Below are 14,552 nucleotides of genomic sequence, written 5' to 3'. Positions count from 1 at the left end.
GAAGGGGAGTGAGGGTGGGGACACCAAAAAATTATCCGACCAGGCTACAAGAAGGAACTCAGATACCAGTGGAAAAGGAAGAGAGGGAGGAGGTAAGCCAGCACCAGGGGGAGGGAGGGAATGTGAGGTAAGCCAACACCATATGCAAACTTTCCTGTCCTCACCTTCTCTGCATGCAACCCTCCCTGCCGGAAACAGAAGTGTTGGAAATGGCATTAGTTCCTGCAACCCCCAACACTCTCCAAGGGGTTCTACTACTGGCATTAGTAGCAGTTTATTGAAAAAGGTCAGTTCTGGAATGCACTAGGAAGCACTATTTCCAATGCGACGTTAGGAACAAGGGATTTCTTCCTACAGTGCTGAGCCAATTCATGTTCTTCCTTCGTCAGGCATGGATGATATATTACATATGATCCAGTTTGCAATTTGGTAGATATTTTCAATCTTTTTTTCTTTTTTGCAATATACCTTGTTTCACCTAAAGTTTCTACTCAAATAACCTCATGAAAATTGGGAACACAGACCACACATACGCTAGCAAAGATGTGTATACAGAACAGGCACCAGACTCATGGCAGAGTGCACACCAGGACATCACAACACTCACTGCACCACCATGTCACTACTGCTCACTACCTCACAGACACCAACACAGGGAGGGAGGGCCAAGGCAGCAATAGATTCTTAGCTTATGGTTTCTTTGTACACTAATTCATAATCCTCAAATTCCAATCTAAATTTAAGTTTGTAAAGTAATTAATAAGTGTTTTTCAGCACATCAGCTAACAGTGCATTCATATAAGTTCTCCAAATGATGATGCTTACTTTTGAAATTCTTATTATTTTCTGATAAGGTCTCTAGGTGTTTTCTAATTAACTCTTGAACGGGTAGTATGAAAAATTTCTTGGGTCATAATTTCTGTAAGATAACAGTTAACAAAATAATCAGACATTCTTAGATTACCCTAATTTTTTCCCCCAGATCATGAAATCATTCTCATGCAAACACACCCAGCACACTCTCTCTCTCTCTCTCTCTCTCTCTCTCTCTCTCTCTCTCTCACACACACACACACACACACACACACACACACACACAGAATAACTGAGAACCTAAGTCTATCCTCTCTACCACTGTTACTTAGCACAGCACAGAACAGCACAACATAACTTCCCACCTTGCTCAGCTTGGTGGAGCGGCTGCTGATGAAGAAGGTTCCGCTGCGTGCTGTGGGGAGGGCACATGAAAACTATTAGTAAAAGACTTCTAATGTAGTTCCTCTTTCTTTTAATTAATTTCTGGTATTTTTATTCACTGCAGGGTAAGACAAAGATAAGGCATGCAAGAATTCACTTACGATCAACTGTCACCTTTAAGAACCTATCATGTGGCGTTACAATAAATAACATGATGTGCTAAGTCTTGTTCTTAGGGTATAACCGCATTAACTCTCAGTGCCTCTACCAACACCAGGCATTCATGAATCAACAAACTCTCCTTCAACTATTACAGTCAACAGCTATGATTCTGTAATATGAATTTAAAGGTACTATATTTATGAAGCATGACAACAACCCATTTCATACCTTATCAGAAGCTTACATAACTTTTTAAATCAGATTCCTTTCAGTATTATCTAAAAACAGTGTCTCATTTCTTTCAGTACTATTTGAAACTGAAGTAGTCCTTTACAATCATATTTCTTTCACTGGCAACAAAAACTGATTTCTTTCACTTTTCAATTGTATTTCTTTCAGTATTGTCTGGATCCCAAATAATTAAGCCCGCGATTGGTAGAGAACCGAGAGCAGCTCTTAAGAATACTGTCCCCCCATCCCAGACCTTACCATTAAGGATTCCTTCACGTTTGCGTAAGACTGGCAAAGGCAGAAAATACATTAGACAAAAAAGCCAACATAGCCCAGCAGACAGTGAGTAATGCTCAAAACAGGCAAATAGGTATAGCTGTCCAGCCAGTCTTGAGAATGAACACACCTCACAAATTACACCAAGCAATGAGGGTAAGTGTGATTCTTAACAACACTTCACTTACAAACTAAAGTCAATGGGTGAAGCACAAAACTCTCATCAGCTCACAAGGGAGTAATATTTTGTATTAGCAAAAGGATGTCTGGCTATGATCTAGGGTAAACTTGTGTGTTAGTAATGAAAGGACTGCCAAGGTGATGAGACTGCATTACAATATTGGGGAGAAGTGCAAAAATAATTATAAGAACTCATGCTAAAATGGGAGACTGCATTTACATTTAACCCCAGAGTAAGCAAAAGGCCTTGTAAATAAAGAACTGTAACTTAGCACAAAATATGTAATCACTGCAGGTATTCACATGGCTATCAGGAGTAGGTTGGGGGAACCATGAACACAAGCAGGAGGCCATTTGGAAAACAAAGAATATAAACAATCACAAAACAAGACTGCTGAGGGGGATACACAAAAGAAATGAGTTGAGATGCAGCAAATCCCTTCTTACACTGCTCCTGTATTGTATATGAACATAAAACAGAGGCAGCAGGAATGCACTAAAACTAATCAACCCAAAATGCTTCATCTAAATTTCTATTTGTAACTTCCCACTGCCATATACATGAACAAGGTGAACTGAATCATATGTGTTTCAAGCACTAAGCTTTAATTCAACTAAGATACAAAGGCTGTAGCAATTGTCTTTCTATTACAGGGAATAATTTTAAGCTTGGACCAAAACAATGTAATGATGGATATGGAGAACATGTAAGAACAGCCAAGAAACTGATAGAAAGAAATTGAGGACCACAAAGATGAGACTTGGACTAAGGGGACATAACACTGGATATATAGAAAGTGTAAAAGCTGCCAAGAAAGTCATAAAAATAAGACTGAAAATACAAATTAAGGACAAAACTGCAGTACCCACCACAAGACTGACCCACATGCAGCAGGAAGGAGCAGGAGTGAGCACTGACCTGAGCCAATGTTGAACTCTTTGCCAGACATGATGTGGTGCAGGAGGTTCTTCATCTCAAATGGGGACAGGTTGAGGAGGTGCTCGGAGGCAACATCCGCTGCACACTTGATGGTTCGAGCCAACTCTGTGGCCATCACCTGCAGCAACAAAAGTATTCAGTGTTACAGGGAAGGAGGAGGAGGAGGAGGAGGAGGAATACATAGGAAGGAAAGACATCATGAGAGATGTTGGTTTATAAAGCATCTGTTGAAGTAAGTACTTTTATTATTCTACTATATGTGGGAAAACAAGATAGAGCAGGGAGGAGGAGATGAGGGATAGTTTGGTGTTATAACACAGATGTGGTGAAAATGAAGGCAAATTAAAGCACCACCATTCCACATTCCTAAAAGGCTACATGTTGGTGACACAAGAAAAAAGACATGGGGATAGTTATGCCACATAGTACAAATTCCCTCAAATACCACTATGAAGTAAACCTAAACCACAATAAACAGCCACTACTTCTCACTAAGCTCTTTACAAGAACACAAAGGTGACATGGGTGAGGAGCTGAAGCCTAACACAAGCAGAATGAATGAGTGCTGCTGCCACACCACACACCTGAATGATAAGCCCCACTCGGAGCCGCAGCATCTCGTTGAACAGACTTGGCTCGGTGCGGATGAACATGGCCAGGTAGACGATGAGCTCCTGGGTCAGCATGGCAGTGGACTCATCCGCTCCGTATGCCTGGTGGATGAGGACCCGCAGCTCAGAGGATGGCAGTGGGGCGGTGATGGTGATTTCGTTGTGTGGAGGCAGACCCACCGTCACCTGCTTCTGTCGCACCAGCAGGTCTGTCACAGCCTTGGCCAGGTCCTCTACTCTTTTACCCAGCATACCTGAGGGAAAGGCATGAAGAGAGTCATCATCAATCAATTCATCAAAAGCCAGGCAATACATCCTTAATAAAGTGGCCAAGATTGGGTACTACAGAACACAAACTACTTCATAAGATAAGTGAGAAATACATTGGAATGATTGTGAGTTCAAGGAGCTTATATGAAGATACATATTGATCACTCAATCAATCTATGAGGACACCATATCTATGAGAACACCATATCCCAAAGAACAGCTATCAACCACTTGACATGAGGATAACTAAGAAATGTACTGTAATGAGTGTCACCATAGCAAGCCAAAATGAAAGAGATTTAAGCCATTACCATTAGCAACAACTAGTGGTGATTTAGTGGCTAGGATCAGATATCTTCAAATTCCAATCTTCCAGATGTAAATGTCTTAGCACTTTGAAACTTTTCTCATCTTTTTAACATGTCACCTCCTCTCCCCCTTGGTCCTCCTCGTTCCCCCAGTGTGATGTACCATACCTGCAGTGTGCCTGACGAGAGCCCAGTGCTTGATGTGACAGGCGCGTTCATACAAATCCTTCAGCAGATCCTTCACTGTGACAGCCTGGCCTTCTATTACTGAGCCTGTCTCGTGGTTCAGCCCAAACTGCACCACCTGCAACACATACCTTGCTCAGACACCATCTCATGACACCATAAAAATGATCCAAGTCAATTTAAAGTGAATAGTCAATTAAGTGATACGTATAGAACATTTCCCTGTCTCCCTCCCTCATGAGCACCAGCATACCAGATAGTGGAGGATGTCACCCTGCTCCTCCAGGTTCTCTGCCTCTCGTAGCTGCATCATGAGCTCCTCCAAGTCCACGTTCTCATACACTGCATCAGATGCCACCCTGAGGAAGAAACACCAACAATGACTCCTGGGATGCAAGTAAAGGCATCTGATTAGTCTGTGGTGAATGGCTGCTTGATGTCATGAAGTCTATGGAAGCTGTATGTTGCTTTGATTGAAGTCCACGGTTGATGTGTGGTGCATTTCACTATGTATGGAGAATGTTTGTTGACTTCACTAAATTTGTGGAGAATGTTTGTTGACTATGCTAAATCTATGGGGAATGTTTGTTGGACGTCAGTAAATCTATGGGGAATGTTTGTTGGACGTCACTAAATCTATGGGGAATGTTTGTTGCATTACATTTCGGCTCTGGAGAAAGATCATCACATTTCATTAAGTTTATGGAAAAAGTTTCAATTCATTAAAACTATGGAGAACGTTTGTAACATTTCATCAAGCCTATGGGGGAAGTTCGTCAGGTTTAATTAAATGTATGGAGAATGTCTGTAGTATTTCATTAAGACTGGAAAAAGTTTGTCAAATTGTATAAAGTCTATGAAAGAAGTCTGCGCATTTCATTAACTCTACGAAGGAAGTCTGCCACATTTCACAAAGTCCATGGAGAGAGTGCGTCACATTTCACCAAGTCCACGGGAAAAGCTCATGACATTTGAAGACGTCTACTGAGGAAGCGTCCCATTTCATTAAGTGTACTGAGAAAGTGTGCCATGTTTCATTAAGTCAACAGAGAAAGCTTATCGCATTTCATTACGTCCATCGAGAGTATTCATTGCATTTCATTAAGCCTCTGTACAGTTTGCCACGTTTCATTAAGCCCATGGAAAGTTTCAATCATTTAATTAAGGTTACAGATATAATTTGAATATTCCAGTATGCTCTTAGAGGTTCGTGCCACATAACTGCGTTCTACTTATTCCCCAGGGTGTGAATCATGGCTGCTGGACACGCCCATCAACACCCCAGACTCCAAAACACCACTACATGCATACACTTAGGACCTATTCGGTGAAATGGAAGATTACTCACAATAAATCGCAATTAAAATGATAGTTTTCCAAATACCAAAGACAAATGAAACAGAACTCTGAAAAGCTTACCTATCTCCCTGAAACTTATAATAACGTCGACAAATCCTTAAACAATCAATAATATCAGCCACAAAAGCTGACAAACATATATATACCTCCTCAAATCCAAATAACAACGCCCTTAAAACTTAACACTCAGATAACTCTTTCGACCCACCATAATAACAATCCCTAATAAACATTCCCTTATAGAAACATTTACCAAAGCCATAACATTCACAAAATCCACATATCTTTACGCATCCCAGTAAGAAAACACGTAGAACCTACACAAAATGGCCCACAGAACAATGAATCTTACTAAAATTCTTGCGTCTTGCCAAACCCTCTCAATAACACGCTTTAATCCCCACACGAGGTGACCCACAGACCCACGAAGCTGAACCTGTAATGTTTACCCTGCCATGCGTGAGCGGTGCGGCGAGACGAACACAGGGGGAACATTAAAAATACGAGGTACTCTGTAATACCACGTACGCTGACCGCCACCTGCTGGAGTCCACTACACGTACTTATCCAGGAATTCCACACACACACAAACACACACACACACATACACACACACACACACACACACACACACAGATACACACACACACACACACACACACAGACCGATCAAAGAAGTGTACACCAATCCCCTTCCCTCCTAATGTTCAGTAGACACGATATTCGAGTAGTGAAGATGGGATAAAAGCAATGCGCCTGTGTTTACTGTGTTTGTTCTGCCAGCAGGTGTAAGGAGGTGTTGACATCAATACGGCTTCTCGGGTCATAAGGTTCTCCGTCTTATTATTGCGCTGCGCGATTTGGTTTGAAAGATTTTGGGAAGGGGGTGATTTGATAAGATAGGGAGATGAATGTGTAAAGTGTAACGTGATGGATGGATCGGGATTTTATACAGAGTGACTAAGTAACTGATTAACTGACTGACTGAATTACTGACTGAATGACTGATTAACTAAACTAAACAAACTTAACGAACTGACTAACTAACGACATATCCTTACTAATTTAACCAACAAACGAACTTAAATACTGACTGACTTTATAACTAAACTAAACTAAACCAACTCATCGAACTAACTAACTACCTAGCATAACAATTTATCCATAGAGCGAACTTACACAACAAAGCGAGTAAGTCTGTGGATTGATCAAGTGAAGGCGCCGTAACAACAAGGTCACACGGCGCCGCCCAGGGTCACACGTGGGGACATACTCACTTCTCTCGCTCGCAAAGTTACGTCAAGTTGAGGATGTAAATAATATGAGCAGTCTAGGAGAAAAATGCATAGTACTTATCATACTTTAAATATCTTCACGTTGACATTAGTACTTATCAAAACAGATCACAGTAAAAGCAATGAGATCTATGTAATGAATCTGTATACCAAGCAATAAAGGATAAGATGTATTACTAATTATATTGAGAACATATTACGTCATAACATTTACGTGACTATAAATCTGACACTAAACTCATGATCTATTACACAAATGAAACGGTAATTAAAATCTATAGCGCAAAAAGACAAAAGAAAACAAAACAATAATTTAAACCTAAAAAAAAAAAACCCTAAAAACATGACATTCCCACATTCGGAAAATAAATAAATACCTAAATAAATAAATAAACAACAACAACAAAAACAACAACAACAACAAAACCTAAAAATCACGCAGGGAAAAAACACAGAACACAACATTGGTGGGATTAAATCGATCGCACTGCAGCAGAGGAGAGAGAGAGAGAGGGAAGGCGGGAAGCGGGGAGGGAGCAGGGAGGCTTACAAACAAGTGCTGGTGGCGGTGCTGTGGTGGGACCCGAGCTAATCCCTGCAGAGAAGCGGAACAGGGAGTGGGGGAAGCTAAGACGTAAAACAGCACTAGATTAAAGGACGCATGATAGAAACACCAGGGGGAATTACAAGGATATACTGAAAACAATGTAGATTTCTGCTTATTGATTGAAAATGTAAGAAAAATAAGGGAAGCTGCAAGAAGCCATCAGTCTTACACGTGGCAGTCACTGTATGAAACATGCTTAAGTATTTCCACCTATCGCCCTCATCTATAAATTCGTCTAGTCTTCTTTTAAAAGCTCCCTAGTGAATCAACACCTAACCTGATTACTGAGCCCGTCTTATTCATCCGCCACTCAATTCGAAAACCAATTCCTTCGTATCTTTTTTAAAACTCTAAGTTACCCAAGTGCATTATTTCTTCTTCAATCCTGATTAGTGGTTCTGAGAAGCTTGCTCACGTCACCCTTGTTGCTAATAACTTAAAAGATGAACAGTTTGCATCGATGTAATTACCAGGTAGTGTTTCGGGTCGCGATACCTTCTGGTCTGACTAGAGGCGATGTGTGTGATGCTTGGTGTGGTGCACGGATCGATAGCAATAGGTACATAAACCCGTTGGTCGGATACAGATTGATGGAGAGGCTATATTGTTATTTATTACTGGTGGTGGTGGTGGTGGTGGTGGTAATATGTAGTAGTAGTAGTAGTAGTAGTAGTAGTAGTAGTAGTAGTAGTAGTAGTAGTAGTAGTACTCTCTCACACACACGCACTGCCATGACTACCAGCGTCCATACAAACGGGAGAGAGCAAGAAGGAAGGAAGGAAGGAAGGAAGGAAGGGGACGAAGGGGAGGAAGGGGGAAGAGAGCAATAAAAAAAAGAGGGGAAGGGAGAAACAGGATAATATGTTATGAAAAAAGTGAGGGGAAGAGAGGGGAGGAGAAAGTGAAGAAGAGGAAGGAGAGAGAGAGAGAGAGAGAGAGAGAGAGAGAGAGAGAGAGAGAGAGAGAGAGAGAGAGAGAGAGAGAGAGAGAGAGAGAGAGAGAGAGAGAGAGAGAGAGAGAGAGAGAGAGAGAGAAAATTACTTTTTTATCTATCATTCTAATCTTCTCGTTTTTACTCCTCCTTCTTTATCCTCCTTTTTCTTATTCTCCTTTTATCTTTCCTTTCATAAACTCATTAACTCTTCCTCTTCCTCTCTCATTAACATTTATTTCTTCTTTCCGTCTTTCCTTTTTCTATTTTCCTTTCTCTTTCCTCACTTCTCTTTTCTCCTCCTGTTCCTCCTTCCTCTCCTTTTTTCTCTTCCTCCTCCTCCTTCCTTCCCCTTCTTTCTGCTCCTCCTCCTCCTCCTTCCTTCAATTCTTTCTTCTCCTCCTCCTCCTCCTCTTCTCCTCCCAAGCTTCCATCATAATTCACTCCCATTCCTTTTTTTCTTTTCACTTAATCACGAATAAAACAAAATCCGCCTATTCATTTTCTCCAAGGAGGAGGAGGAGGAGGAGGAGGAGGAGGAGGAGGAGGAGGAGGAGGAGGAGGAGGAGGAGGAGGAGGAGGAGGAGGAGGAGGAGAAGAGGCGACTACCACCACCGCCACCACTACCGCCCACCACCACCACTACCTCGCCGCCAGCCAGCCAGCCAGTCAGTCAGTCAGCCACCGTCTAACGTTACCGTCTGGTCACTCCTGTTCTTCTGGTGTTGTGATTCCTGCTCCCGCCCTGGTGTGTGTGTGTGTGTGTGTGTGTGTGTGTGTGTGTGTGTGTGTGTGTGTGTGTGTGTGTGTGTGTGTGTGTGTGTGTGTGTGTGTGTGTGTGTGTGTGTGTGTGTGAGGTTTTTAAGTTCTGTAAATCATAATAGTACTTGGTTTAAGCAGTGTTTTTCTCTCTCAAAGTTCCAAGTTCGTGCAAAAGGCCCTAAGTTCAGGTGATACACGCAGAGTAACTCGTCCGTCCGCACCATCAACCGCTACTCCGCTTCGTTCAAGATGGGAAAGTGGGGAAAAAAAAACTGTGTACATACTTTGTCACTCATTCATCCTGACCTAACGTAAGCCAGTCTATACATTCTTTCGCTCACTCGCTTCGTTCAAGATGGGGAAGTAGGAAAAAGTGTCGCTAGTTTTGGCATTTTTTACGTATATCCTAAGCTAACCTAACCTGACTTGACCTGACTTGACTTAACCTGACCTGACCAAGCTTAAACTCGTCTACATTCTCGCTCGCTCCGTTCAAAACACAAAATTTGGAAGGCAGAGTCGACTGTATACCATTTCTACATTCTAACCTAACTTAAACTTGTCTACATTCTCGCTTGCTTCGTTCAAAAACACAAAACTGGGAAGCAGAGTCGACTGTATACCACTTTAACATCCTAACCTAACCTAACTTAAGCTCTACAATCTCGCTCACTTCGTCCAAGGCAGAAAATTGGAAAGGAAAAGTCGATAATGCCAATATTACACGCGTCTAGTGAAACGAAAAAGTCTCAGTTTATTTATGCACGTATATATATATTTTTTTCAACTTCTACTTATGTCTAGCGAAAAGTCTCCTTGTTTATTCGAGAGAGAGAGAGAGAGAGAGAGAGAGAGAGAGAGAAGAGAGAGAGAGAGAGAGAGAGAGAGAGAGAGAGAGAGGAGAGAGAGAGAGAGAGAGGAGAGAGAGAGAGAGAGAGAGAGAGAGAGAGAGAGAGAGTGTGTGTGTGTGTGTGTGTGTGCGCCAATAGTAATTTAACTTCTACATATGTTCAGTGAGAAGTCAGAATGTTTACCTAACTTATGTATTGGTAATCATTTCGCTCGTTCAAAAGACCCCAAAAAAATACAAATAAAAATGTCGAATGTCACACCACAGCTACAGGTATGCGACGTGAAAAGCTCCCTTGTTGAATCATGTATATATTTTCGCTCCCTCAAAAGACTCCATCAAAAGTGTCGATAATTCGCTTCCCCGCGTACCGTGCAAGTATACATGGCCTGTCTGCACTTCTTTCTCCCAGCTGGTGAGTCCCACGTGCGCGTTACGTAGCAACAACACGTGTTTACTGCACGCGAGGACTGCACTCTACAGGGGAAAACAATCGATATAACCGTTTTTAAAAAGTAATTGAAACTCTTAGATCTGCCTCCCATCCCTGTTGCATCTCGCCTTCAGTCCTTTTATCCTTCATACATGAGGAAAGTTTGTAAGGTTAAAGGTTTAGTAAGCGTGGACCAGGATTACATTCTACAGGGGAAAACAATCGATATAACCCTTTTTAAAGTCATTGCAACCCTTTTATATCTTCCCTTCATTCTTTTATCCTATAGATACGATGAAAGATTGTGCATTCAAAAGGTTTATTAAGCGTGGGTGAGGCCTGTATTTGTCTATATGGGAAACAATTAGTGTAATCCTTTTTTTTAATCGATATAATCCTTTTTTAAAATAATTGGAACTCTATTTTTACATCTTCCCTTCACCTTCTATGCTACACACGTGATGGAGGGTTGTAGGGGTAAAGGTTTAGTAAGAGAGGGCGAGGTCTGCATTTCATCTATACGGGGACAATAATCGATATAACCCTTTTTAAAGTCATTGCAACCCTTTTATTATCTTCGCTTCACCCCTTTCTTGGTTCAAAAGTAGACGTGAAACAAGGAACGCTGTGAATTGAGAGATAAAGGGATGAGAATGACTGGGGAAGGTTTTGGGCAGGATGGGGAAGAGTTTTGGGAAGGATTTGAATACTACTGAAATAAATCAAAGTGTTTTTAACCCTTTAACTGCCACTTGGTACACCTTTCCCTAATTACCGATCACTCAGAGACACCTTTACTTGTTCTACGACCATATCCAATCATTAAAATGGGAAGAAATTGCAAAATGTATTCTTTTTTTCATCGCTAACTTTCTTGCAGCATCTTTAAAACATCCTTCACACATTGCTTCTGGTGCTGCTAATTGTCTTCCTGCCGCAGTGAAAGGGTTAAGGCTGATGATCATCCTAATGTTAAGCAGATACAAGATGGCTGGTGCAGAATAAAATGATTAGGAAAAGAGAGTAAATACGTTGTGAATTTCTAGGTTATTTGTGACTCCCTCCTCCCTCTCTCCTCGCTCTTCTTCTTCCTTCCTCTCTTATCATTCTTCCCCATCTTCCTTCCTCTCTTATTCTTCCTCCTCCCCTTCCTTCCTTTCCTTTCCCTCCCTCTCTTCTTATTCCTCCTCCTCCTCTTCCTCCTCTTCCCTGTTTTTATTCTTACTTCTTCCTTTTCTTCCTTTCCTGCTCCCTCTCATCTTCTTACTCCTCCTCCCACTCAGTGACTCTCTGAAGGTCATGTCACGTGCTTAAAGGTCACGGGAAAGGTCACACCGAGGTCTAGGCGGGTCAAAGAGGTGATGGGAAGGTGATTAGTGCACCAGTGACACCTGTACGACCATTAATCAAGGTGTGTTTGCCTATAATTAAATTCGACTGCTATTAAGAGAGAGGGAGGGAGGGAAAGGAGGGAGAGAGGGAGTGTATCTGTCCGTCTGCCACACTCTCTCTCTCTCTCTCTCTCTCTCTCTCTCTCTCTCTCCTCTCTCTCTCTCTCTCTCTCTCTCTCCTCTCACTCTCTCTCTCTCTGGTAATTAGATGGTTACAGAGAGAGAGAAAAAAGCGTTTGTAATCAATAAAAGACGAGGAGAGAGAGAGAGAGAGAGAGAGAGGAAATGAGGAGAGAGAGAGAGAGAGAGAGGAGAGAGAGAGAGGAGAGAGAGAGAGAGAGAGAGAGTGACCTTGGGCTTGCGTGTTCGGAGGCCAAAGGAATTATACGGGAAAAAATTGACTTTCTCTCTCTCTCTCTCTCTCTCTCTCTCTCTCTCTCTCTCTCTCTCTCTCTCTCTCTCCAAGTGCTGCTCAACCCACCGCCGCCGTCAACCCTTTCATGCCCACCCACCCCCACCCCACGTAAGCAATGCCACGCGAACGCTATTAATCTGTCACGTTTTAATTGCCTTGTCGCGGGGTGGCCCAGGGTCGTCACGCTTGTCACGCTGTCACGCCTGTCACGTCCATCAAGGTCTTTAGTGTCTAGCGTGTCACTCCTCGTCTGTGAATGGACTGGCAGGTGTCGTGTGAATTGTGGAGTGTGTTGTTCTTATTCTGCTCCCACCACTACTACTATTACTACGACTAGAATTGTTACTACTATGGCAACTACTACTATTACTGTTACTGACTGGCTATTGGTGTTACTACGATTCAGGAGTGACAAATCTGCTGCTGCTGTTCGTTTTTCTTGTTCTTTCACGTCGTTTTCCCTGTTTTTTTTCATTGCTTCTATTTCTTGTATTCGTGGTGTTCATTCTGTTTCTTCCTCCTCCTACTTCCATTGGCATTAATCATTACTCCTCCTCCTCCTTCTCCTACTACTACTACTTTCCCTCCTACTACCACTACTACTCCTACTACTACTACTACTACTAGCACAACAACTGTCATAACTCCACTACGTTCACAGGTGCAGTCTACTAACAATCTTCCCTCTCACGATGCCCGCTGCCTCCTTGCGTCACCGTGAAGCGAGGCACGTGTGAGGGTGCGTGGGCGTGCGTGCGAGGCTGAGGATGGGGGGCCGGTGGGGGTGAGTGGGGGAGGAACACCGCCACTCACTGCCAACAATGTGCATCCCTCAATATCTCGGTAAAGTATTGAGTGTGTGTGTGTGTGTGTGTGTGTGTGTGTGTGTGTGTGTGTGTGTGTGTGTGTGTGTGTGTGTGTGTACCGGGAGCATCATAGCAACGTGTACTGAGAGGATCCTGGTAACGAGTCTGTGGTTAGTGTGTGACTGGTGAAGTGGTCCGTGGGTGGTGGATGAGTTGTAGCGTCGAGTGGTAGATAAGTGGAAGCAAAGTGGTACATGAGTGGATAAATAGCAGCAGGTGACTGGGATGGACTTAGTAATCATAAAATTCCACATAATTTCTTTTCACCTTGACTAATTATTCCCACGCTTATCCCTGCTACCTGTCACTGCACTTCAAAACCATGCCACGCAAACCTAACATCTCTCCAGCTCTCCCTACATCTATTCCAACCTAACTCGGTAAAACCTTGTCTGTCCATCTCTTGCTCTCTTTTCACCTAATTCTGTGTCCCAAGGTTTCGTTTGCTATCGTGACTGAAGTAGCGCTACGTAACTCAGTCTAGCCTATCATCTGTTCGGTGCATGACGCGTCCAGCCCCACACGAGGTGACAAAAAGCATCACATCTTGCGCTATTACCAATCATGAGTCTTCTTCACGCGGCACTTCCTTCCTGCAGAGCGTCATTACACCTCACGAAGACAGATAGGTAGGTAGGAAGATAGATAGATAGATAGATAGATAGATAGATAGATAGATAGATAGATAGATAGATAGGGAGGGGAGACATACAGACATATAGATAAACAAATGGATTGATTGACTGATAGATACACAGTTTGGTATATAGATAGATAGGTAGACAGTTAGATAGATAGATAGACAGGTACATAGAGAGATGAATACATACATAAATACACCAGTAAAGAAATAAAACAGGAAAGGATATAGGATAGAATAGGATAACATGGATGGATGCGAAGGTAAACCACTGACACATACTAAAAGGCATGATAAAAAAAAAAAAAAAACAATACCTAGCTAAATTCAACACCCAGTAACCTGACCCGACTGACATTACAACTCTTCCGGGTCGGGGCCTTTGCTGACTTCCTCATTCTCGTCACCTTCCCCTCCCTCCCCTCCCTCCCTCCCTCCCTCCCTTTCAGAAATGCCACAGTAACTTTTGCGACCAATATTGCCATTAAGTGATGTACCTACTCTCTCTCTCTCTCTCTCTCTCTCTCTCTCTCTCTCTCTCTCATTAATAAACCAAGGGAACATTCCTCTCGGGGACATGAAGCGACAGATGTTACCTTTTCTCATAACGCGTCGTGAATATTTTAACTTCAGACATGCAAA

At 42.5% G+C, this 14,552-nt stretch overlaps 1 protein-coding gene and 1 long non-coding RNA gene across 11 annotated transcripts in view; one reads left to right on the top strand and one right to left on the bottom strand.

Moving 5' to 3' along the window:
• Positions 1-4,614: 4,614 nt before the first annotated feature.
• LOC135115257 (probable phosphorylase b kinase regulatory subunit alpha) overlaps positions 4,615-14,552 on the bottom strand; it is a 44,647-nt gene continuing 34,709 nt past the window's right edge. For all 10 annotated transcript variants that reach the window (XM_064031805.1, XM_064031807.1, XM_064031812.1 and 7 more), the window contains one exon: positions 4,615-4,720. The gene's annotated coding sequence lies outside the window, so the exon portion shown is untranslated. The remainder of the gene's footprint in view (positions 4,721-14,552) is intronic.
• Positions 9,218-14,552, top strand: part of LOC135115266 (uncharacterized) — a 6,850-nt gene continuing 1,515 nt past the window's right edge. Inside the window, exons 1-2 of the long non-coding RNA XR_010275925.1 lie at positions 9,218-9,301; positions 13,066-13,247. This is a non-coding gene — a long non-coding RNA (uncharacterized LOC135115266). The remainder of the gene's footprint in view (positions 9,302-13,065; positions 13,248-14,552) is intronic.

Source organism: Scylla paramamosain, chromosome 29, assembly GCF_035594125.1.
Source record: "Scylla paramamosain isolate STU-SP2022 chromosome 29, ASM3559412v1, whole genome shotgun sequence".
Taxonomy (NCBI): Eukaryota; Metazoa; Arthropoda; class Malacostraca; order Decapoda; family Portunidae; genus Scylla; species Scylla paramamosain.
This window is presented reverse-complemented; position numbering and strand designations above follow the sequence as displayed.